This window comes from Aedes albopictus, chromosome 2 (assembly GCF_035046485.1).
Source record: "Aedes albopictus strain Foshan chromosome 2, AalbF5, whole genome shotgun sequence".
NCBI classification, from domain to species: Eukaryota; Metazoa; Arthropoda; class Insecta; order Diptera; family Culicidae; genus Aedes; species Aedes albopictus.
The window spans coordinates 143535276-143558578 of NC_085137.1; the positions used below are offsets into that span (position 1 = coordinate 143535276).

At 37.4% G+C, this 23303-nt stretch overlaps 1 non-coding gene across 1 annotated transcript; it reads right to left on the bottom strand.

Moving 5' to 3' along the window:
* Nucleotides 1-17843: 17843 nt before the first annotated feature.
* Nucleotides 17844-17917, bottom strand: Trnav-aac (transfer RNA valine (anticodon AAC)). The gene has a single exon. It is a non-coding gene; the product is annotated as a tRNA-Val (tRNA).
* Nucleotides 17918-23303: the final 5386 nt, after the last annotated feature.

Below are 23303 nucleotides of genomic sequence, written 5' to 3' on the forward strand. Positions count from 1 at the left end.
CTGGAATACTCGGCAGTAGTCTGGGCTCCTTACTACAACAATGAAATTAACCGCATCGAAAGAATACAGCGCAAATTCATTCGTTTTGCGCTACGCCATCTCAGGTGGAGGAATCCGCTAACTTTGCCTAGCTATGAAAGCCGCTGTCAACATATTAACTTGGAACATCTCAGTGCTAGACGCAATGTGACCAAAGTCTGCTTTGTAGGAGATCTTCTGCGAGGCAACATAGACTGCCCTGATCTTCTAGGAATGCTGCATATAAACACACGCCGCCGTAGTCTAAGATCTCACCCGTTCTTCAATCTTCCACCTGCAAACACCAATTACAGCCTACATGAGCCGGTTCGTGATATGTCCCGTTTGTTTAATACTTATTATTTTGTATTTGATTTTAATGCGTCATGTTTAGTAAATAAGCGTAGAATTAAGCGTATTTTCTGTTAGTTTTAGTTGTAATAATGTACCTTTTGTTTTTTTTGTGTCATTGGGGTATAGTAGTTTACGCAACAAGGTGCAGAATGAAGATTTTTACAGCACGAGTTGTACACTTATCCAACGAGGCTTGCCGAGTTGGATAAGTACGACGAGTGCTGTAAAAATCGAGTTCTGCACCGAGATGCTACAACGTTTTTTGCAATTTCATAAATTACCACTTTAGGATAGTTTTTAACAAAACTTTTTCATCAAACTGCACACTGATGTTCATAGCCATGTTTAAGAAAGTATGATCATAGCAGGTTATGCTGTGCAGTTGTCACAAATTTTGAAACCTGCGTACAGAAAGCATCAAGAAGTTGACCAAAACTGAAAACAGTGCTGTAATGGTTCATTACGCAACGCAAATCAGTGTTGTAATGAACCATTACCGCACTACTAATGTGGTGTGGGAAAGTAGGCCTTTTCCTGGCAGATTTGCGTGAGGTAAAACAGCCTATTACGATGAGAAATTGCAAAAAATATTTTATCTGTTGACTTTATGTGTAAATAAATAAAAACTCGATTTTTTCAGCACTCTTCGTAATTATCCAACTCGGCAAGCCTCGATGGATAAATGTACAACTCATGCTGAAACAATCAACTTTTTGCAACTCGTTACATAAATAACTATTATTTTAGCTTGTTATTATCGTCTTGGTATTGATCGGCCTGAAGTAATAGTAAAGGTGGTCAAGCAGTAAACTAAGAGGTCTGATATTTTGCAGCTCTGCCTATACATTGAACATAACGTCGAGATATGTGCAATCAATAAGTTGCCCAACTCGATGATGGCTTGGATAAAACTCTTGCTTTTAGGTATAAAGTATTCACAAAATCCCGAACTACGACTTACGTCGACGGAAAGATCATCAGTACATATTCGACGAGAAAGGCACTATCACCACTAGGTGGACTAATCCGTTTTTTTTTTAATTTTGTGTTTATCATTCTAGAACTAAATTTAAACTTTCCGATACTTTCGACCACTTTTCATTCATGCTAGGGCATGGAATCATTTTCAGCTATAGATTTAGAATTAACACAAGGTCGTTTTTATTTTTTTAATAATTTCAAGAACCATGTTCTTAAACCTGATACAATTTTATTTGGTTTTGAATGCAGCAAAAATAAACTTTCTCGATACCTATCTTATCCCCCTTAATCCATGCAGTCGAACTAGAAGCTATAAATTTCTCCAAACCATGATATCCCCATTGGTACCTACTGTCCGGTCATCGTCTTTTGCGTCGACGTCAGACGGACTATCACTGTCCCCGCAGAGCAGTATAGACAAGATTACTGCCAACGATCATCCACAGTTCCGCATCGCAGTCGGACTGTCGGACCCCCTAGCATTGTTTTATGATCCTGCTGTTTTTTTTCTGAATTGGTCGAGTGTATCGCTACAATCTTACAAACTTCTGGTCCCCGAAGGACTAGGGTTGGCGGAAATTTACACCCTCTTGCCGTTTCGATTCCGAGCCACATGAAATCACTCCCCTTCGCAACGTACTTTTTCGGACAAAAGTCTCGAAATCCCATATCCAGTGAAGACAGAAACCAACATCACAGGACATCAAACGGTTCTACCCGGTCGATGGCGACGCAATGGATGAGATGTAAATTGCAAGTAGTATCTACTCGCCACTCCACCATGGTTGCTAGAGAGGGGAAATCTTTTTTTTTTTGTTTCTTCGAGAAACAGTCTCCCGCTGTGGAGAGGATTGTTTCCATCATCTTTAGGTTCACACTAGTCCTCAGTGAAAGTTCGATCACAGAGAACAGATGACCAAATTCAATTCCAAAGCTGTGTAACCGTTAAACTGATCAATGAAATGGAAACACATGCTGAAATGGATGTTGGTGTTAAATGTTTGATTTGAATCCGCACGCACATGTTGAGGTAAAATATGTTTAATCTTGAATATCCGTTCTCTGTGGTTTGGTGTTATGTTCCTGGAGATTCCGCCACAACATCTCCAGTCGACGCAGCTGACGATGTCCGACGTCCCGAGCAGCGTTCTCGCCCTGCTAGGGTTGAGGACCTGCTTGGTATTCATAAACAGGAATCTCTTGAATAAAATGAAGAAAACATGACCGGGGATTAACGGTCATCTAATGGAGGGTCGCCGCCGCCGCCGCCAGAGTCGTCGGTCTTCTTGGTCAGAAGGATGACAACGACTGAAGAAGGAGAAAGCCATCTGCTTCTTTCTGGACGTTAGAACCCGCTCTCAAAGGGGAGATAAAATGAAATATTCATTCCGATACTTGAATCAAGTGAATGCAATAAATTTAATTGCGTTAGAGGATGGTGGTACTGATGGCATAAGCAACATTTCCAGATTGTTGCGTGGGTGGGGGTAACAGTATCGATAAATCGCTTTAAGGTTGCTCGTATTTGACTGCAGAAGCCCACGGATTCACAGATTTCCCTTGCCAGATTTATGTTCGAAAGTAGGAAAAAGTGGATTTGAAAATCCATAACCATCCATTGAACGCGAAAAAACAAAATCGAAAACGTTGTCGACTTGTGAAAGGGCCTCCCACATTTTGCCGTATCATTTATCAATCCGGAACGATTCCCTTGGTAACGTCACGTACACGCACTTTTTCACGTTGTTGGATCATTCAAGACAAGCAGCAGCTGCGTTTTCACTAGGATCGGCTTCCACGTCGCGTCGGTCGGTCGCGAATATGGCCCGTATAGCTGAAGTGAAACTTTTGATCTGGGTTGGAAGCTCGAATGACTATTTTCACATTTCATTTTTCGTTTATCTCCTGGAAACGTAGATTTTCAATCGAACAGAGGCGTGTAAAGAGAAAATAGTGTACAGAACTAGCCTATAGCTATCCTAATACCCACGAAAAAAGTAGAGAGTTATTTTCAAGAAATAGCTGCATTGTTAGTACAAAGATTGATAAAGTGATTGGCTAATTAGCAAATGGAGTCATTAATAAAATAGGTGTGAGTTTTCAAAGAAAAGGCCTGTTATCCCTATGTGCTGCAAAATGGCAAGTATACAGCCTTGACGAAGTGTTCACATGCTTGTAGCTACGCTCCTTACGAGTTCCTTCTTCATGCTTTCCCAGGTATATCCCAAGTAACATTTTTAGTTTTGTTCGGCTCTACAAGAGATCTTCATGGCCAATTTTATAAAACTTGCAATAAAACTGAATCATACATCGAAACCTCTTGATAACCTCTTTAAGAGTATCTTCCGGCTAAGTGGACCACTCTCGGAGAGGTTTTGCAAACCGCATTAAGAGTAGCAATAAACCCGTTTTAAAACCTAGTTGAAATATTTCCCATTCTCGATTGTTGTTGTTTTTTTTTTCAACAAAAACTTTGACAGCTCAAGATGCAGAGAAGCTTCTTCGATGGCACGTAAAGTTTAGGACGATACATCATTCGTAAGTAGAAGTCATAGTCATTTCAACGTATTATTTTAGTTGTTATTGTGTTGGTAGGCTTATGCGCATTCGAATTTACAGTGAATATTGGGGTTGCAGAATCATAAAATTATTGCGCTTCGAAAATAGTGAATATTATCATCTTGGAATGAAATAAATCAATTTGTGTAAAACTATCTCGAATATCAAGAAGAGAGAGTTCATTTATGTGAGCATGTTATGAAAATGGTTGAAAACTACCAATTCATTGCTAATTTAAGCAAAATTAATTATTTTTCATTCACGTAAGCTAACTCTTCAATATGGCGATGACCATAATCAGCGAAAATAAAACGAAAGCAAGTTCACTTTTATGATGACCGCGATAAACCTAGCAGTGTCGTAGTTTTTGCTTTTCCACCAACAGATGTCGTTACAAATCGAACAGATCGCCATCTGTTGAGAGTTTTACAAGTTTTATTGCGGTAATAATGATTACCAGAAGGTTTACATATCGGAAAGTTTTGTTTACTTTTAAAATCTGTCTTTATGGATATCTTCAAGTATACTATAAAACATTTTATTAACGGTTTTCATAAAAGCAGTCATAAAACTGTGAGTTTTAATTATTGGTGTAAAAAAACATTAATAAAAATCAAACAAAACCAATCAGCGATGGAATTGTTACTTGGGTATGGATCTTGAGCTATTCAGGTATCAGAGGTCCAGCCTAATCAATTCTCTGTTTGGGACATTTGTGCCATCGCAATGCAAGGAATTCGGGTTAAGATCTGGTAGTTTGTTCAGAGACGAGTGAAGCGACGATTACGTTGTTGACTAACACACATGCTCGAGGCATAACACGACGTGGATATGGTAAAACTTATACAACACAGTATGTGTTGGGATAGTTGCGCTTCATGGATGCCAGGAGGACAATGGACAAATATGATATTCATAAGTCAATCAGATTGTCGATTTTTTTGCAGTTAAAAGAGAAGAACCTAAAAGCACTTAAGGTTCACTTAAAAGTAGCTTCAATAAAGCGAACGGGTGGCATGGGGCCAAGGGTGCGTATATTCCATTCATATTCACTCCTCTTTGCTGAAGCGAGTCGAAAAAGATAAAACAAATCGACACTAATTCTTCATTAGGGCCTAACTGACGTCTTCGATTTCTCTTCATCGATCCTCTCTTTGTGTTATTACGGAAAGTGTATTAAGTTTTCCAAAGATTTTTTGGTTGAAATGCGAAGACGACGACTACATCTTGCTCTAGAAACAAAAAGAATAATGATTTTGTTTGTTTTGATCAAGCTGTTAGCGAAAGAGAGAGTCGATGAAGAGAAATCGATCAAGTCAGTTAGGACCTTAAGAAAAATCATTGTCGAGTTGTTCTGTATGAACACGGAAGTCCATTACCAATGTGATGCGTTGCGCAAGTCGCTTGACAAGTCCCGAAGCTAATCTCGTAGTAAATCTCGAGGCAGCTGAATGGACTCCAGCAATAATCCCAGTTGGAGTCGTTAAAAAAGTTCCTGGAAAAACTTTCCAGAATTCCATGAGAAATTTCTTAAAGAATGCCAGTTAAAATTCCTGAAGGTTAACAAGGAAGATTACCTGAAAACCATCTAAGGAAATCCTTAAATAAACTCCAAGAGAAATCCCTGGTGGATTTTCTAGAGGGATTCCATTTCCTGAAAGATTTTAATGTGCATTTTTTTTGAAGAAATTCATGAAAACTTTCCTGATGAATCAACTCCTCGAGTAATCCCTGTAGGAGTGAACTGGAGGAATTCCTTAACGAATTTCTGAAGGAATCCTTGCAGAGGTCCTTTAGAAGTCCATTCAGAAATTCCTAAAAAAATCCCTGAAGGGTAACGAAGAAAAATTCCTGAAGGATTAATAGGAAACGCCCCTGGGGTAGTTTCTGGACAAATCCCTGAATGATTTTCCGGAGAAATTTCAATGGGAATTCCATAAAAAACTCCTCAAGGAATTTCTGGAGAAAACTTTATTCGGATTCTTGGATAAATCTCCAGCAATTTCAGGAAAACCCCATGAAGTAATTCCTGTGAGAATCCCTGAAGAAGTTTCTGAAAAAATCCCTCAAGCAATTACTGGAGAAAATTCTCCAGCAACTTGAGGAAAAATATCTCAAAAAAGACCAGGAAAAATCTCCGAAAGATTCTAGGAAGAAATTCCTGAAGGATTCCCTAAAAAAATCCTGGAGAAATCCCTGAAGCACGTCCTGGAGAATCTTTAAAGAAATCCCAGAAGGGGGAATTTCTAAAGGGAAATTTTTGAAGGATTCCCCGCAAAATATGTGAATGAATCCCTGAAGGAGTTTATGAGGTAATCCTTGAAGGAATTTCAGGATAAACTCCACATCCCACAGAGATCCAATTTTAAGAAAAGCTGTCAGAAACTCAATTTTTGAACATGTCTTTTATGGGATACAGTAGGGTAAAAGCCCCCTTCTTCGGCCTAGTACCTATATTCATCTCATTTTGTCTCAAGGACTAGAGATGTGCGCCGTCGAGATTTATTACTTCACGCCGCCGGATGTTTTGATTTTCTAGCACGCCGCCAGCTTAAAACTCATCACGCCGCCGAACTTAGAATTTCCCCAATAATCTTCAGAAAATAGTCGATTTAAGTTTAAACGCTCCCAAAATGAATGCATGTCATTAATTGCCGAATAAACAAAATATTTCGTTCAATGATCCTGTTGAGATTTTAGTTACTTTTTAGTCACTTATATATCATCATATAAAAATCCTAGCAAATATCATATTCTTCACATAAGGTGTATAAAGCATGCAATGACAGCATGCATGCTTTTCCCCGCGTGGCGTCATAACGACGTTCGTTTATAATTAAGGGGGTTAGAAGCAAATGGGTGTAAGTGACAAAAACCCACTTTCGAGTAAATGAGGTTTACAATTTTTCGTCAATTTTCCATTACATACATACAAAATGTGAGGAATTTCAAAATCAACCTAATTTTCTCCGATGTATTATAAGTTTTTTTCAATCATCGTAAAAATAATCTTAAAAATGTTCCTGAAAGCTTGAAATGTGAAGAATTCAGGTCCTAATAATTCAATTCATGCCATAACTAAAGAATTATTTAGGCAGCATCCATTTATTACGTAACGCTAAAATTGATATTTTTGCGACCAAGGGGGCCCCTCCGTAACGCTTTTTTGTATGGAAATCCAAAAATGTTTGTATGGGCCGTAACGCTTGGCCATACTACCCCCCTCCCCCAAGAGCGTTACGTAATTTGTGGACTGCGCCTTATGGATTTTTTTTTATTTATTAATGCACGTTTAATTATCTGCCGCACTATATACGAGTGCGCAATTACAAGTTACTACACTAAAACCTCAATTTATGCACATGGCTGGGGGAGCATATATTAAAAATGGCATAAAATGAGGAAAATTTGTGCATAAAAAACTCCTCCATAACGCTTCCGTAACGCCTCTGAATCCCGCCGAAAATGCTCTGAAACTTTCTGAAATGGCTCCAAAATTCCCCTTAAACCGCCTCGTACCCCATGTAACGCACCTGCGACGCTCCGAAACCCCCGAAAACGCCTCAGTAAGGCCTCTGAATCCCGCCAAAAATGCTCTGAAACTTCCTGAAATGCCTCCAAAATCCATCTAAAATCCCCTCGGACCAGGGTACGAAAAACGGATCACGCCGAAAAACAAACGCTTTGTCCTAAGACCAAGCCCACTCATGGGCTCAATCAAGCGTTTTAACGTTAAGTAGAGCCCCGAACAAAGAAGTGAACCGCACCGGTCGCTGCTAAGTAGGGCTCGAAAGCGAAAAGTTTACGTACGGTTCGTAGCAGGGCTTAGAATATAGAGACACGCAAAGTACGGTCTCTATCCGTAGGCTCGTGCGCTCTTTCGCGTTTAGCTCTCTGGGTAGCGTAAAGAGGAGACGAAAGAACATGAGTATGGATTTGTTGCCAGGTATATAGTTTCTAGAGAATGATTTTCTTGTTTTGTATAGGTAGGAATTTATTTTAGTTTGCACCAAATATTTAAAAATTTTATTTTTACTTGCTTTGAAATTTTCAACCAAACAATATCATAGATCGTTACACGAATAACACAACAAATTGTCTGACATACAATTGTGATAGAGTAACAATACAAACGCAGAAAAAATAGGTTTAAATTGACAAGCTTTGCTTAAGTTTGTTATGAATAAAGTTTTCCCTTCTTCGCCAATTTTAGGATTATGCATAACGAAAATGTTTTGATTTTCTTATAAAAATAGTTACGATTGTTCATAATCACACCTTTAGTTTTTGATTCGGCCGATCGTTTTGAAACTAATATTTGAAGAAATGTATAGTGATTCAGTGAGTTTTGCTATTTTAACATGTACATGTTTGAGCCGGGGTTGCTACGCATCAAGTAAAGTTTGGTTTCGCACATTTAGAAAAATGTCCAAATAAATAACTCGCGAAGTTCGTTCCGACATGTTCCAAAATTATCGTCATCCGTCGCAGATTCCGGTGAGAAGATGTGCGTATTTACTAACCCGGAAAGATACCATTTGACGGTAATAAGTGACCACAAGGTTTTCTTTCTTCACTTTCCGGGCTGAGATCCCTCGCTTTGAAAGAGATGTGCCTCGCGTTTCGTTTTGTCGTGAATATTTCGAAAAAGGCAAAGGAGTTTTGGTTTGATTGCTGTTTTTGAAAATGGTGGTCGTCAGTGGGTGGTTTATTAAACATAAATTTAAAAATATATATTAAATAAACGAGACATTAGGAAGAAAGTGTGCGAAATGGGTAATTTCACCCTAGTAGAAACAATAAGGCAAAGCAGAAAAAAAAAATCTGCGAAGACCCCATGCGAATAACATTGATCATACAGAATAGGAGGTTCGACATTGGATCTATAAAAACAACCCAACAATTGGGGAGATCTTTCCAATATTACACATTTATTCGCAGCTCTTTTATCCACATTTTCATATACAGTGTATCAAACAATTGTCCGTACAGCATTTTTTTTCTCAAAATAATTTTTCATTCAAATGTTTATAACTTTTTTATGCGTCAATCGAAAACGCTGAAATTTTGACCAATCATGAATCATATATTAAAGCTCCATTGGTAAAATTTTGAGCGAGATCGAATAAGTTTTCTGAAAGTTATAGAACTTTTAGTAAAACTTATAAGATTTTTGAACACATTTTTAAAACATTATTTCTCAATATGTACTCGATGAAATTTTTCATTTTTTTTTTGTGTTACATCTTATATATAAGGCTTTCATATGTGGCTAGGCTTGGGGTTTTATATTCACTACAAAAAATATGCTGACGTAGTTGACGATGTTTAAAAATTTACCATATTTTGCATATATAATCTGCCAAACGTTTTCCACCAATGAAAGTGTATTAACTGAACGAAAAATCCATAGGATCTACTCTTCATATGTAGTTTAGTAGGTCCTGTATAAAAATATTACATTGGGAGAGTTTAAAAAAGTTGAAAACACTTGACACTTTTTTTGATCAAAATATGATAAATTTCCAAATGACACTCTGAACATATACAAATTTTTCATATTTTTTGTAGTGAATATAAAACCTCAAACAAAGCTGCATATGAAAGCCTTAGGTATAAGCTGTAACGCAAAAAAAAATGAAAAAGTTTCATTAAGTACATATTGAGATACAGTGTGTCAAACAATTGTCCGTACAGCAATTTTTTTGTCAAAATAATTTTTCATTCAAATGTTAATAACTTGTTTATGCGTCAATTAGAAACGCTGAAATTTTGACCAATCATGAATCATATATTAAAGCTCCATTAGTCAAATTTTGAGCGAGATCGAATAAGTTTTCTGAAAGTTATAGAACTTTTATTAAAACTTATAAGATTTTTGAACACATTTTTCAAACATTATATCTCAATATGTACTCGATGATTTTTTTTTAATTTTTTTTGTGTTACATCTTATACCTAAGCCTTTCATATGCAGCCAGGTTTGGGGTTTTATATTGGCAGTCTATTAATCGTCCCATTATAAATTAAAAAGTTTCCATAAATAATTCGAAAATTACCAATAAATAACTAGGGGTGGAATCAATAATAAACTAGAAAAGTTCCATAAACAATTCAAAAAGCGCATAAATAAATCGAAATTTCCCATAAATAATTGATTTTCTAGCAATAAAAAATGTAAGAATTTCCACAAATAAATCAACAATTGCAATAAAAAACTATATTTTTTCCAACAAAAATTTTCGAATATACTACATTATAGAACTATGATAGAAAGACTGAAACTATTGTGCAATTTAACAGACAATCGCTTGCTGTCCGAACTCGCTAACGCTCGTCGGACTTAAAAAAGGGATAACATTTCTGTTCGCATTATACCGGGCAAATTCTTGGATCTGTGGACTGCCTAGAACCGAATCAACGCAGTTACGGCGCATCGGATTTCGGAAACATCGGCGGCCTTCTGCCGCCTCAGTTCCTCAATCCTCTATGCGGCATCGCCGCATGGCTCACCCGGTACTTTTACCTTGCTCATCAGTTCCTATTTATTGCTAAATTTTCAATTGCTTTTTTGATGTTTTTCAATTGGGAATTTTTAAATTATTTATGGAAAAATCAGATTTATTTATGGAAAATTTATACTGTTTTGGTGGAAAAAATGTAGTTATTTATTGCAATTATTGAATTATTCGTGGAAATTCCGACGTTTTTTATTGCTCGAAAATCAATTATTTATGGGAAATTTTGATGTATTTATGCACTTTTTGATTTGTTTATGGAAATTTTATAGTTTATTATTGCTCCCACCCCTACTTCTTTATTGGCAATTTCTGATTTTGTTATGGAAAATGATCACTTTTTTATGAGTCGTTTATATTTTAGCCGTTTTATATTCACTACAAAAAATATGAAAAATGTGCGTATGTAGTTGACGATGTTTTAAAATTTACTATATTTTGCACATATAATCTGCCAAACGTTTTCCACCACAAAAAGTGCATTAACTGTACGAAAAATCCATAGGACCTACTCTTCATATGTAGTTTAGTAGGTCCTGTATAAAAATATATCATTAAGAGAGTTTAAAAAAGATGAAAACACTTGGCACTTTTATTGATCAAAATATGATAAATTTCCAAATGACCCCCTGAACATATACAGATTTTTCATATTTTTTGTAGTGAATATAAAACCTCAAACGAAGCTGCATATGAAAGCCTTAGGTATAAGTTGCAACACGAAAAATATCAAAAAAGTTTCATCAAGTACATATTGAGATATAATGTTTTAAAAATGTATTCAAAAATTTTATAAGTTTTACTAAAAGTTCTATAATTTTCAGAAAACTTATTCGATCTCGCTCAAAATTTTGTCAATGGTGCTTTAATAAATGGGTTATAATTGGTCATAATTTCAGCGTTTTTGATTGACGTATAAAAAATTATAAACATTTTAATGAAAAATTATTTTGACCAAAAAATTACTGTACGGACAATTGTTAGATACACTGTATTTAAAACATATTCATCAACATGTTATCTGGATCGTTTGGTACAATATGTCCACGCATCCTTCCTCCCCTGTAAATTCGAGAAGTATCTTGCCGAAAGAAAATATTCTGTACTCCAAGTATTTCGAAGAATCATCTTTGCGCGTAAAAACAACGCAGTAGATCTGGCTGTGTATGTATAAGATTAGATAAGAGTAGTAATGATTTTTCAAAAATGCTTTGACTGTACCTAACTCAATTCAGATATCATAGAAACGCTTCAGTTTTTTTTTTGTAAAACAAACTTTAATCATACCGATAATAATCTAAAAAAATGTAGTCGAGCTGCCAATTTTCATCAACTAAAATAGGCGGTGTGCAGGACTGCCATATTGTAGGTTCCTCGTTATAGAAAAAGCAAAGTGTTGGATGTTAAAATACATCAATTGTTGTATGAAGTGCCAAAAAGGAGAGTGGGCTCATTATGTACTTTGACAAATACGCAGTCTACTTCAAGCGCATAGAATCTGCTTCCAACAAAATATTCATATACCAGCATCCAAAGGATCGCAATATATATTAAGATTTCCGATTGATGCTTTGTAACTAAAAGGTTGTGACTGAGTATAGAATAAGCTGAAATACACGTTAATGAAAAAAGATTACGCAAACTTATCGCAGACTGTTAGAAGACAGCTTCTACTATGACCAGGATTCAAAAATCTTGACCTACGCGAAGTTGTAAAGGAGACAACTACGGTCTAAATGTGTTGGAAATGCAAGGGATGTAATTATTCAATAAACCTAATTATTAAAAAGATGCTCAAAATCTCAAATTCAGATAAATTTCTTGCGAGAAAGACAACATAGATATCGAAGAGATGGATATTATTTCAGATAAAAATTCAACCTACAAGTCATACAGTAAGCAACAAACACATAATTTAAAAAAAAAAAGATTGCTTGAATTCCGAGATTAAATACAATCATACATTATTGAGAAAATAATATCTTTAAACGCACCAAAACTGGTACAAATCTCTAAGGGAATTATTTATTTGAGTTCAATTTTTACTAACTGTTTTCAGTCTTATCCAAAACCTCTTCTTTCAATATATGAGCACAGATTATTATACTGAATAAGATTTGCAATAACACCATAGAAATACACAAAATATTGCGATGATTTACAGAAGTGCAAAAAACCGATGGTACGGATAGAATAGAGACCACCGGTGCGCAAAGGCGACCGATCATTATTTTACTCACATGGAAACGAACGACCGGTGCGAAAATGGGTGGATAACGAAATTAAAAATCGTTAACGACGTGCTGTTGCGTGTGTAGTATGAAGCCCACGAGTGGGCTTGGTCTAAGCGGTGCATGTTGGTAACAAAGGCGCTCCACAACAAACGTATGTCAGGCGATGAGAGAAATAAAACAAGCATCGCTTGCCGTACGTGTAACGATATTCCGGCTTTTCTGCTGAAATTTTTGACCCACGTCATCGAATTTATAAGCATTTGGACGAATTAAGACTCTTGTAAACCTCAGAATCGAGTATCACTTGTAAAACAATGCGAAAATTACGAAGTGATTAGAACGAGACAAATATTCCTACCGTTTTTGTTGTGAACAAACTCGGGAGCGATTTTGTCATTATCTGCTAACGAAAAAACAAAGCGTTGTTGCCGTGCTTTCTTTGTTGCCTTTTTTTCGCTTGTGGTGGCATATTCTGCGTACACTGCCTCGGACCCAATGTAACGCATCTGAACCCCCAAAAACGCCTGCCTAACGCCTCCGAATCCATCTAAGACCCACTTGCACCCGTTTAAAGCACGTGAGATCCTCGGAAACCCCCGAAAACGTACCAGTAACGCCTCCAAACCCCGTCGAAAATCCTCTGAAACTCTCTGCAATGCTTTCGAAAACCCCCTCAGACCCCGAAAACCCCCCGGAGATCTCCTGGTACCTCGCGGAAACCCCTGTGACTTACATTTGCTCATCCTTATAAACACCCTTTAGCCGCCGTTGCATTAGTTACCGTCATTATTAAATATTCTTATGCACAATATTGGTTCTGAGTAGCTTTCCCATAATTTATGCAGGTCATAAAAAAAGGTGCATAAATTAAAAAGTGCATAAAAATAACATGCATAAATTGAGGTTTAAGTGTATTTACATTCTCATATGCAAAGTATTGGCCTCCTAAAGTGAGGTTAAGTTTTGTGAAATCCCATTTCGTATTTTAGTGATTGAGTCGTTTCAGATAAAATTTAATGTGGGATCGGGGTAGAAAAATTCATTTTATCGATAAATCTACCAAGAAATTAATGATTTAACTGATGGGGAACTGGTATTTCCCTTTCAAACTTCCAAATTTTCACGACATAACCTCAACTTTTAATCGCCAATAGTTTGTACAAATGTTTCGCTATAATATTATATGAGATGTAAAAGAGCGAAATATTGAATCCTCATTTTTAACGCCGCCGCCGCCGACGACCAAAAATGATGTTTTAACCGCGGCGCACATCTCTGCCGAAGCACCAAAGCAAGCATCACAGCGGTGCCAGACATCAAGAAACAAGTAGTTAATTGAATGAGATTTGGTCACTACAAATACGATGTTTTTTCAATCAGAATATGGTCGTTTCTTGGTTTAACATCTTGGTAATCGAACTTCTACGCAAATCGATCAATAATTTCATTTTCCAACGCCATTTCTTTCAAAATATTTGGTTTGGTTTTCATCTAAACATGCTGGTACCCTATAGATTAACGGCTACGCAGTCTTAGGGTTCAAAAAACGAGTTTTATTATTCACCCGACGTTTCGACACGGGGATAGTGTCTTCCCCCTGAGGAAGACACTATCCCCGTGTCGAAACGTCGGGTGAATAATAAAACTCGTTTTTTGAACCCTAAGACTGCGTAGCCGTTAATCTATAGAGTCAAGATTACAGTCGATTCTCAACAGCAACATGCTGGTACCGCTCAAGCTTTACGAACTATCATCCAGTTCGGCAGCACTGATTTGCCAATCAGCTGTGAATGTATGCGAGTGCAAAACGTGGGGAGCGAGCATAGACGATTCGTCGCGCCGCACATTGTTGTGACTTCTCCTTTGCGAGAGAGGAAAACAATCACAATGAAACTGTCACCTGCTAGGGAAAGCGAGTGCGTTAGTGGGTGAGTGCAGAATGCTCTACGATGAGAAAATGTGAGAGTGGTTGTGGATTTGCTGTAAATACTGTTGAGATGAAAAAGGGGCCACCCGGTGGACCGCGATGAGATGAAAATTTTACGGTGTGCTGAAGATAGGTGCGAGTGGCTCGCGATTTGTGATCGCAATTAAATCAAATATTGAAGATAAATCCCACTCTAGTGCATCGTAAGATCAACAGTGGAAGTGAGCACGTGTGTTAAATGTTTGTATCATTAAGTTTGAAGCGTATACATTGCGCTGTGAGTGATTTTTCATGTTGCACATCCTTAATGAGACTAAGATAGGCACAAATACCCTATATTGATGATTCATCCATAATACCAGGAGCACTAACTGGCATTTAAAAAAATTGGAAATATTGATTTTGTATCTTGTTACAGTACTGAATAGCTGCTAATGAAAAAGTTCTGAATTTTTGATAAAGAACACAATCAAGTTCAACCACTACAAAAGTCTATTGATGTAAGGGGCCGTACACAAATTACGTCACGTTTTTAGGGGGGGAGGGGGAATTTTGCTGAGCGTGACGACCCATACAAATAATATTGAGGTCCCAAAAAGTGTGACATAGGGGGGAGGGGGGTTGAAAAAGGTCGATTTTTGCGTGACATAATTTGTGTATCACCCCTAAGTAATACAATTGCTTTCAAAAGTTTATTTGTAAGTTCTTATGTATATCAGGCATCTGCAATGGAGCAAAATAACACTTTTGGCTTCAAAATTGACATTACATGTCATTAGTACGAAAAATTCTTATAGTTCGACTTCAAAGTGTCTTACAAATCGCTCCCCGCTACTCCCCGCGCGGAGATTCCGTTCAAATGCTCGTTTATGTATGCAGAACCGGTTAAAGAAAAATGAAAACATCAATTTTGTTCGGATTTTGATCGAAGGAATCGACACAAAAAAAATAAAATAAAAATGCCTTTAAAATGAAATTGAGAGCTAAATCATGTTCCAATTCACTCATATAGGCTAAAACTAGCAGACTACTATGATTTGGCCATTTTTGCCAGGTATTTTCTAATCTGGACCACTGTGCATCCCAAGTTTACTCAAGGAATTCCAATAAAAACCCTTAATGTACTCCAAGGTAAATTACTTAAAAAGTACCAGGAAAAATCTGAAAAAAAAAACTTCCGAAGGAATCCCTGATGAGATTCTTGGAAAAACTCTAATGGAAGCAGGAGCTGTATGTATTCCTTGAATACGTTAAGGAACTTCTGAAAGATTTCAAGAAAAAAACCCAGGCTTTTCCACATGTATCTTTGAATAAACTCCAGGAGAAATTCCTAATGGTTCTTCCGAGAGAATGTCAGAAGGAATGTTTGAATGAATCCGTGCATAAATTCCTGGAAGAATTACCAAGAAGAACTTTCTGGAAGAATTCCAGAGAAAATCCCTTAAGGAACTCCAGGCGAAATTCATCTACGAATCCCAAGAGAAATCCCTGAATTAGTACCTGGAAAAATCCTTCCTGAAAGGAATCCCAGGAGGTGTTTTTGTGAAAACCCATGGAGGAGTTCATGGAGACGTCCCAGAGCGAATTTGAGAACAAGCCCCTCTGAAGGAGTTTCTTAAGGTATCATTGAAGAAGAAATTCCTCACAGAATTTCAGGAAAAATACTGAAGAAATTCCTAGAGGAATAAAAATTCCTAGAAGAATCCTTGAAATAATTTCTGTGCAAATCACTGAAGGACGTCCTAGAGGTATCCCTTAAGGACAGACTTGTCAGAATCCCAAAATGGCCTCTACAATGGCCGACTTTGGCACCTACTCACGATTTCGAGTGCACAAATCTCTTAGTAAACAAAACCTGCGCACCAGATCTTCTTATTTCAAGCTTATTACAAGTGAGCAAGAACAGAATAATAAAATGTACTGTTGTTTGAAGCTGGCTTCTTGAGATTTATGCGTTTGAAGTTCTGAAGTGCTGTTGAAGCGGGTTTTCAAGACGTATGTCCTTAAAGAGTTTATGGAGATATCCCCAAAAGAATTCCAGGATAATCACTCAAGGAGAAATCTCTGAAGGAACTCCTGGTGAAACCCCTGACTACTTCCTGGAGACATTGGAGGAATCCCTAAAAGAATTCCTGGTGAAATCTATAAAGGAGTTGCTGGAGAATTCCCTGGAATTTGAGAAGGTATTCCCGGAGGAATTTATTGAGAGGCTCGTGATGGAGGTCATGGAGATATATCTCAAGTAATTCCAGGAAAAGTCCCACAAAGATTTCCAGGAAGAAATTCCTGAAATCCGTGAAGAAATTCAAGATGGAATTTCTAGAAGGATCCCCAAAGAATCCCTAAAGAAAGCATTGAAGAAGTTCCTGGAGGAGTTTCAGAAGGAGTTTATGGAGAAATTCCAAGAAAAATCCTACTGTTTTTGCTGGAATCTGTGAAGATATTCTGGAGAAATCCCTAGAGGTGTTCCTGGATGAACCCATGGAGGAAATTCTGGAGAATTCCCTGAAGGAGTTCTTGGAGAAACTTCACCAGCAATTCCAAGAGAAATCAATTAAAGACTTCCAAATAAACCTCTGAAGCAATTTCTGGAAGAATTAAAAAATGAATCCTCCAAGAATCCTAGGAGAAATCACTGAAGAAGTTTCAAGAGGAATTCTTGAAGATTTTTATGAAGAAATCCGTCAAAAAAATTCGGGAAAAATCCCACATAGAATTCTAGAGGAAATTGCTAAAGGAATTCCTGCAGGAAACTCAGGAGACCATGGAGAAATCCCTTGAAGTGTCTCTGGGGAAATCTTTCCTGAGAAATCCCTTAAAGAATTCCAGAAGAAATCCATCAAGGAATTTAAGGAAGATTCCATGAAGGGAGGCTCTTGCTGAAATCCCTGAAGAAACTTGAGAAAAAAATTCTGAAGAAGTTCATGGTGAAATCCTTGACGGATTTCCAGGAAAATTCCCCAAAGGAACTCCAAAAAATATTTATCAAAGAATTTCTGGTGATATCTCTTAAGAAATTTCTTTAAAAAAAATCCTGGACGTACCCCTAAAGAAGCTGCTGGAGAGATCTCTGAATAAATTTCTAGAGGAATCCTACACGGAATTGCTGGAGGAATTCAAAAAGAAATTCCTGGCGAAATCTCTGAAGGAAGTTCTAGAAGAATCCTTAAATTGACGTAAAAACTTGAAGTATTTTAGGCAAAGTACGTTTAATTGGCAAATTGAGAGAAGAATTTGTGAAAAAATTACCACTTGTTTTGATGGGATTCGAACCCACGACTCCGTTATCGTTAGTCCGGCGCTTTAACCAACTAAGCTACAGAACAAGTTAGAACTCTTCAGAATAGAAAGTCAAACTGGATTCGAAGCACCACCCAAAACCGGGTCCGTCTTTCACGGAAGAGCCGAAAGAGAGATAAAGTTGTGAAAGACGTGGACCACTGGCTGGGTACCCGTGAACTCTAAGCCATGTTTCTTAGGACCGATTTCTTCACCTCACCTTAGCCCCTAAACAAGACATGGATGGTGAAAAAATCAATTGCTAGGGTAAATCATTAATTGTTACACAGCTTAAAACTCGACAATTTTTGCACACCTTATAAAAAAAAAAACATGGAGTTTGCAACAATTTGTTATCCTATTCCCTTAGACCCAGGCTTACTATATATAGACCTGTTCACTTTTTTTGACCTACCCGTGTCACATCAAATTATCAATCCACATGCAAAAACAAGGCTTCAGTCCAAAAATGAGCCAAATTGATAAAGGTTTAGAGGTGTATCAAATCGATTTTGTGTTTTTTCGACCATTTTCACGAAAATGTACTTCAATATCCAGAAAATTGCACCAAAAAGGTACCAAAAATACCGTTAAAATATAGTCAGAACAATACTCTACAACTTTGCTGAAGACACCACGGTGTTTAAATTGCGTATTTCAAAGTTATTCAACAATTTTCGTTAAAAAATCACGAAAAAATACAACAATTTTACGATTTTTCATGTAAAAGTCGTGTAATTTTACATTGTTTTAGGTGACTAATTTTATGAGCTATTGCTCCTATGTGTTACGAACATTTCGTCCATACATCATTTTAGTGTAGAAATTCGTTTTCATTGACTTATTATCAAAAGTTTGTCACATTGATACTAAAAATTGTACAGAGTTGCCAGCATAAAATAAAACAAAGTTACCCATGATTTAAACGTCATTACACTTCTTTGTCTCATCTGCATCAGTTTAAATTTGGTGCAGTTGGTTGAGCATGAGATTGTGGATTCGAAGATTCAAGGTTCGAGTCCTGGAATAGCATTTTTTTGCGTCTCGATCCTGCTATAAGTTGATGAAACTACGCACTGCATCTCATTGCAATTTGGAATCATAGCATTGTTTCGAAAACGTAGAGTGCATAGTAAGAATGAAGTTTCCCTTCATCGTGTAGTTGTGTTGTTGATTTGTGGGTAGATAGATAACAAGTAAGCTGCACCCACAGTTGTCTGTAAAATGTTGCATCCAGAAGCAGTTCCATCATCGTATTGAATTGTTTTAGCTGAATTGATCATTATCAAACAGATGCTCAATATTTCGCCCAGCTGATCTCGTCAACACGATTTATTGTCAACAAGTATAAACTAAATATGTAACTAGTCCTGGAATGGGCTCAACTGGCAGGTCCCGATCATTATTATTTGGGAGATTGCGTGTAAGTCATGGCAGATTCATCATCCTAACTGCTACAAAGAAAAAAAAAGTTTATCATGTATTTGAGCTTGAACCTGGGACCTTCTGATCCGCAGGCTCGAGCCTCACCATCTGCACCATTTCTGATACTTAAATCAAAAGACATTAGAATACGATGGCATGACGTCTTAATCATGGGTAACTTTGTTTTAATTCGTGCTGGTAACTCTGTGCGATTTTTAGTATCAACAAGACATACTTTTGATAATTAGTCAATGAAAACGAATTCCTACACTAAAACGATGTATGGACGAAATGTTCGTTACACAAAGGAGTAATCGCTAATTAATTTAGTCACTTAAAACAATGTAAAATTACATGACTTTTATATGTAAAATCGTAAAAATATCGTGTTTTTTCGTGATTTTTTAACTAAAATTGTTGAATAACTTCGAAATACGCAATTTAAACACCGTAGTGTCTTCGGCAAAGTTGTAGAGTATTGTTCTAACTATATTCTAACGGTATCTCCGGTATCTTTTCGGAGCAATTTTGTGAATTTCTGAGTAAATTTCTGTGAAAACGGCTAAAAAAACACAAAATTGATTTGATACACCTTTAAATCTTCATTAATTTGGCTCAATTTTGGACTGAAGACTTGGTTTTACATGTGGATTGATAATTTGATGTGTCACGGAGAATCGGAGAAAAAAGTTTCAAAGTGAACAGGTCTACTATATACGTTACTGCTATTAGACGTTCCCTGCGTTCACCACCCTCTAACATGGAAAGCTGTCGAGCTGCCGTAGCCAACTAATCATTCTTTTCATGCGTGTTCGACCTTAGAACGTGTAAGCTGGGCCGCGAACGACAGCATCGGAGGCTTGGGGATACCTAATGCCAAATACCACTTCCTTAATCCGCAAAGTATAATTCAATATATTATGACGCGGGATGATACCGTTCCGTTGCCTCCTTCGTCGATTAACAGATGGTGAATCTTTCTTGGATGGAGGAGATGGAAGCCGGTGTAAGGATAGCAGCAGTACCAAGAAAGCAGTTACAACCTCCATTTATCATTCATAGAGAGACGTGGTGCCGCATGTTGTGTTGCTTTCTCGGAATACGACCAACAGTAGATGTGATGATGTGCAAAGAAATCAAGCCAAGCTGAGAATCAAAAGACGATGATGATTAACAACACAAAAAAAAAACTCTGACAAAGATTTCAAGTTTTTGAAACTGATGAGGAGATCCAACCCAAATGGAATTTATTTTGACTTTCGATTTTGTTACTGTGCAAACCCAACATTAAAGTCTATTTCAATTTTAGTTGGAAAATAACTTTCCTTTTTTAATTCCAATTCAAACAATGTTTGTTTAAAAAGAGATTCAGCTTTAATCGCGTCTTGGGTCGATTTTCATCAGAAACTTTAAACTTTTACAGTATGCCCCTGCGACAACAACAAATATTATGCAGTGTTTGTTCAAATGATGAGTGATTGCTTATTTGGAGGAGATATTAGATTTCCTTGAATATAAAGTAAGTTCGTTAATGTAACACGATATAAGAATGCAAAATGGTCATTGGCAGAGGACCATCTCATCTCAGTTAATAACTGTGGAAGTGCATTGTGGAATATTCTGAGAAGCAGGCTTTACCCCAGTTGGGACGTTACGCTAAGAAGAAAAAGAAGAAGGATTAGATTAAACTATGCTTTTATCGGCTCCGTTAAGCGTTATACGCTATTGAGCCTTAAATTATTGAACTCGCTGAAAAAAGCTACGCTTTTTTTCTCTCTTTATGGCACAGACCATTGTATAATATTACAGTAAACCGGGGTCAAATTGATCAGCGGGGTGAAATTGATCATTTGGGTATCACATTGTAATTGCATACCAGGAACTTCTAAGCGTCTTAATGATCTCAAACTTTTTACCTCATCTAGTTCATAGATGTCTAAAGATGAGTTAAGACTTTTATTTGTTTTGAAAAAAGTTAGTTTTGCCTTATATTTTTTAGGAATTTGCAATGTATTCTCACTTAGCTGGAATCATTGCTTCTAAACAATCGATTGCCACTAGGACTTCCCATAATTTTTTTGTTTTAACATTTTTGTGGAGCCTTGATTGGAAAGTTATGAAGCTATTCTGAATATGAGTAGGTTGAAAAAAAGTTCTTTTTTGACGAAAAAGTAGTTTATTGTAACTGAAATCACTTATTTCAAAGAAAATTGCCTACCTTTAGGCGTTAAGGGGGAAATTTCAAAATTTAATTCTGCATTCACTAGTTCGAATTCAAATTCACTAGTTGTAAGATTTTTGACGCGTTAATGGGGTTTAGAAGAGCAAAATTAAGTGGATAAGGTTTTTTTTTCTTTTTAACCGATGCCCAATTGTACACTGATCAATTTCGCCCCAAAGTGGCATCTTCAATTTTTTTATTTTTGAAGTAATTTTACTAAAAGTTTAAATTAGTTGAACAAAATTTTGTCACATGGTATCATGGAGATCCACTAGGTACTGATTTTACAGAAATTCTTTTTGCAATATTTGAGTTGTCACTAATATTATCCGCAAAAGTTGTTTTAACCTTTTGAAGCCGATTTTTTTCGCCGCTGTCGACGCAACCTTGCTGGTGTCGAACACGTTATGCTCGGTTTCATCGCCGGGGTCATATATGACCCCTCCGGCTCCAAAGGGTTAAAGTGATCAATTTGACCCCGGATTACGGTACTCCTACCTGACAGAGTCCATCATCCTCCGGCTCACGCCAGACATCAAAAAGCACGCTTCGTTTGATCTCACCTTGCCACAAACCAACCAAAATATGAGTGATTCGCGTAGGATGTCACCATATACCAACAACGTTGTTGGCGGCAACGTCACACCACACATCTGGGCTCTGGACCAAGTTCATGTGCCATGTGCAAAAATATGCATTTTCTCATACCCCTCCTCCACTGACATGGTGCATATTGCTCGGCTTCGGCTGCACTGATGTGACATTCCGGTGACGGCCAATACGGATGATGATGATGACGAGGACGACGACGATGATGACGGTTCCGGGCGGGATATGTTTAATTAATGGATTACTAATTAATTTAATTACGAAGGTACATTTAGCAGTAGGCAATATTTCATCAACTCGTGTGGACGATCGAGCCGGATGATGGACAACGGTTGGTTGACTGGTTGGTTTGTTGCGCTACATGGATGAGTCACATGAATGAGGAGCAGGAGTCATTCTGAGTTCAATGCTAGCGCCGGGTGCATCAGCAATTAGTTACGTTCATTCGTAATGCCCATAAGGGACGCTTAATTGGGCACAGCTGGTACACTAGTACACACTTCGAAAATATCTTGTTTATATGGTTTTACTTGTTTCAAAAATGTAGTGTATTTTTGATTACTCAAATTTTCTTTACTTGCATACAACACACCATAAATGTTGCAAAATTGTTCCGAATAGATCATTCTGATAATTCGACCTACACATCTATTATTTTCTAAAACGTCTGGGCTGTTGCGATATCCTGCTGGGTTACAATATTCAAATCTAATGCTTGTTGGTAGAATTCATTTCAACCATGTAGAGTGTGGCTGATCCATCACCCACCACTTTCCGCATTCAAATTTCCTTCACAATCGAGGATGGAGCTCTGCGTTGAAGAGTGGAGCCTCGTAGCCGTGCGGTTAGGGTCACCAAGCTTATAATCGCACCATGCTATGGGGTGAGGGTTCGATTCCCGCTTCGGGCGTTGAAACTTTTCGTGAGAATAGTTTCTTCCCCGTTTCCACTGGTGCATGCTCCGTTGTCCGTTGTCTAATGTTAAGTTTAAAACAGTCTGTACAGCCGAAAGCTGAAGACGTTGTCCGTGTCTTTTTTGTTATGGGGCCACCATGCACGAATACTGCAAACATCTATTGAAGAAAACCAGCATATTTTTTTTTCTTCTAAGCCAGAGGGAGAAAACCAGCTCAACAGACTCCCGAACAGGTCCGGGCAGGCCGTTTTCTACAACAAAA